The sequence below is a fragment of the Micromys minutus genome (genome assembly GCF_963924665.1).
Source record: "Micromys minutus genome assembly, chromosome: 21".
Taxonomy (NCBI): Eukaryota; Metazoa; Chordata; class Mammalia; order Rodentia; family Muridae; genus Micromys; species Micromys minutus.
In genome coordinates, this window is record NC_137956.1 from 24,881,874 (window position 1) to 24,885,746 (window position 3,873).

Sequence of the window (3,873 nt, forward strand, 5' to 3'; positions counted from 1 at the left end):
GATGTGCTATGGAGGAGGCAATGTTAAAAACATGGAGAAGTTTAAGTAGAGGGCAAGGCAATACTGAGGGCAGGAAGAGGGATAAAACTAGTAAGGATGCTCGAAAATGACAAAGGAAAACCATTATTTTATGTTCATTTAAAAAGTGTATATTACATATAAGTTTGGAAACATAAATGTATTTTTAAGTTGTGCCACTTGGGGTGATAATGCACCTCTATAAATCATAGACTGTCTATCTACAACCCCAGTAAAGAGTATGGGAAAGCCCTCTTCAACCAATATTAGTTATTGACTCTGCCTTTGGTTTCCTATCATTATTTGAAGATAAGACCCTACTGTTGAAGACAACATACATTTCAAACAAAGTGCTTGAGGAATTGAGTTGGAACTGACCTGGAAGCCCTTTCCCAGAGGACTAGCCCTCAGAGAATCTAAAGGTGCTATTCAATCTGCCAAGGGAAAAAAACCAATTGGTAATCCTATCCAGCTAAAAAGCCCATGGACCACAACAATGACCAGACAAGCCAGATATCCTCAGTGATGTCAGCTGACTCACTTCCCTGGAGGTGGGGAAACATCACTGTAGCCCACTCCTAGATAATGTGGTGAAGGCAATCATTGGCTGCAAAGATAGAATACTTCCCCAGGGATGAGCCCCTCATATGTTATCCAATCTGACTCATTTAGTCCTAAAACCATCTGCATAAGACCAACACTAAATGCACTAATCATGCTTTATATATGTGTCTGAGTGTGTAGTTGTGTAACAATCAAAATCAAAGAAGAGGTTCTGAATCTGAGAAGGAGTGAGCGAATGAAAAGTTGGAGATGGGTGAAGAAGGGGTAGATATGATATAAATACAGTTCTCATCTATAAAGTTCTCAAAAAATAACTAAATATTTTTAGAGGCATGACAAATAGTGAGACAGAGTGTAGCAATTTTGAAGTGACTTTTGAATCTGTTTTTCATTATTTAGAGAATACTTGATTAATTTTTGTAATCAAAGCCACATAGATGAGACCTTACATATTTAATACAGTGTGTTACCCCTATAAAATAAAAAAAATTAAGTTCAACATTTTTAGACCAATATGGCTCTTAAATTTTGTACAATGCCAACTCAACACAGTAAACTGGGATACTTTTTTACAAAGTTGACAGCACAGTTAAAGTTTTAAAAAATTCAACATATATATATATATATATATATATATATATATATATATATATACACTAATAATAGCAGTATGTTATGCATCAATAGCAGCAACAGCTTCTCCAGGTTCTGCAGTCATTTGAACAATTTTGTAGAGACATCCAGCACACTCCATTAAAAAATATAAAAAAGTAAAAAAACCAAAACCCCAGAAAACAGCACAGTCTGTTCCTCTTGTGGTACCTGGCACCATTTTTTAAAAATTAGCTTCTCAATCATCATCTGGAAAGAAAACATGCTGATCAACATCATTAAAAACAGCTCTGGTGAAGAATGGTCAGTACTATGTATCCTAAAGCGGGTACCGAGCTAATTTATGTTCACAGAGGGAAGATACAGTCCTGTCCTACATCTACTAGAGGATACAGTTTAAAAGGCATTATTTGAGACTTGATTCTACTTTTCCAGCCAGAGGGCCCAAAGGATGGTGTGACACAACTTTGTAAAGAAACTCACTGAGACAGGATTTCCTTTCACTAGTGACACAGTTCTAAGGATTCATTCTCTCCATGAATGTCAGCTAAAAACCATTATTAAAAATCCCAGAATATCTTTAAAACAAAACTGTATAACCACTGGATTAATATGAAGATGGCCTAGTGGAGACCAGCTAGACCTCACCTTACCAACACATCATCCAATCTGTTAGGTTTAAATAGAGAGACCCCCACAGAAGGAGACGCCAAGTAGTGCTTCAAAGTTTCAGACCACAGTCAAACGCAGCATCATTTTCAACAGAAGCAGAGGCCGTGTGTTGCTCATCTGAATATACTCAGGAATGCTGACATCAATATTTAATCATCTGCTCACTCATCCAGGAAGGGGAGATCAGTTACTACTGCACTTTATTGTGTTTAACCAAATCACTGTGTTACAAAAATAGCAAGCTGCCATATAAATAAATAAATAATAAACAAACAAACAAACAAAGAAATAAGGCTCCTCTATCCAGCACCAGATAGCATCGTGTGGGGCGCTGCCTGCACATTCTCCATTACAAGATGGCGCTGACATCCGGCTAGAGTTAGCAGTAAACAAGTCATGTGTGCACGTGCTGGGTAACTTTCCACTCCTTGATCTCTGCCTCTCCCGTGGCGTCATAGGGCCTGATGAGTTTCAAACAATCAGGGGGCTCCACATCCAAGGTGAGGACTGATCCCTTTATAAGGGGATGGGCTAGATAGTTCGGGGTCTTCGTCTTCACGTGTTGAAAGCTTATGCTCTGCCTCTCGAGAGCATTAAAGCTTTACCGCAGAAGAATTCTATTTCGTGTGCCGCGTCGTTCTTGCTGGCGAGACGGTTGCGCGGGACAGCATCGTTTTACTTTCAGGTCTACAAATTCCATAGACACATCCGGCGAAAATGTGGGGGCAAAAGAACCACAGCTGATGTATTAACGGGACCACCCAGTGTGTTTCATCCTTCTTAGGACTACACTGTGCTGGCGGCGCTGGGTGGGAACAGTAACTGGAACCAGCTAGAGCTTATATTTACCAGCACAGACCTGAGAGCCTAAGTGAAATCTCACAAGGTGCCGAGGAGAACAGTTTGACATTTTCTCCAGTGTCATTGCAGTGGCTACGCTATCTACACTTTTAATTTAAAAACTCTGAGCAAAATAAAAATAACACTGACACAACGATCTTTAAAGAATTCCCGGGAACTCAACCGTCCCAACTTCAGTTCTCAAGAGCTATCACCTGGCAGCGTGTGGGTCAAAGACATCTAGGCAAGCAGCAGAGCCCAGGCGAAGGCTGAGAAGCTGCGCCTGCGGAGGCAGGTGCCTGTTAGTACTGCTCCAGCTCTGGCCTCAAGCTGAAGGGTTGCAGACACTCAGCCTTTGGCAGCATTCTGTTGAGCCTCTCCATCAGTGGCATTGTCTGATCTATGCCCATCTGGATACAGCTCAGGATGGCTGACCTCTCATTCACCTTCTGGGTCTGCTCTGCATACTTGGCATATCTTTTCTGACGCTCCTGCATGAAACAAAAGAGGGTTTCCACGGACAGCTCCATCCTTTTGATTCTATGGACTAGAACATTCTGATTAAAAGCTGCGGTGATCTTAGTGCAGGTGATCTTGGTACCGGAGGCCGAGCTGAAACATCTGCTGAGATTATAGATTCTCCAGTCTGGCATTTATTGGGCAAGTCTGTCCACTCAAGAGCCTTTTTAAAAGGGGCTGGAAGGTTGGACTCTCTTGCAGCTTGGTGACGTCAGGATCGTTGCTGACATTCCTTGGGGGCCTGAGAGCCCTGAGCTACCACTACAATGTCATCCATCTTGGCCTGATATTTAGCTGGAGATGGAGTCTCTGAGGTGTTCAGATAGTCAGTGGCCCTCAGCTTCTGAGCTCTGCTCGCTGCCCATGGCGCTTCCAGCAAAGGGACAGCGAGGGCAGGAGCAGGGAGAGGGGAGGCAGGATGCTAAGGCACTCCACTCGCCCTCTTGAGGGGTACATCAATAGGAGGCTTGGATCACGGGGCTGCGGCCGACTTTAGAATCTTAACTGCATTTCTTGTCAGGTTAATTTTAAGTTTGGGCAACTTAATTTTATTCTTTTAATTTTAATTTTACTGTATGTGTATGGGAGCCTTGCCTGTATGAATGTCTGTTTCCTAACTGTCCAGCACCTACAGAGACAACCCTGCTG

The 3,873-nt window shown here is 42.3% G+C and overlaps 1 pseudogene across 1 annotated transcript; it reads right to left on the reverse strand.

Moving 5' to 3' along the window:
• Positions 1-3,008: 3,008 nt before the first annotated feature.
• LOC308434370 (BLOC-1-related complex subunit 5-like) lies at positions 3,009-3,590 on the reverse strand (annotated as a pseudogene). Its single transcript has one exon. The product of its transcript is annotated as a BLOC-1-related complex subunit 5-like (transcript).
• Between the last annotated feature and the right edge of the window lie 283 nt (positions 3,591-3,873).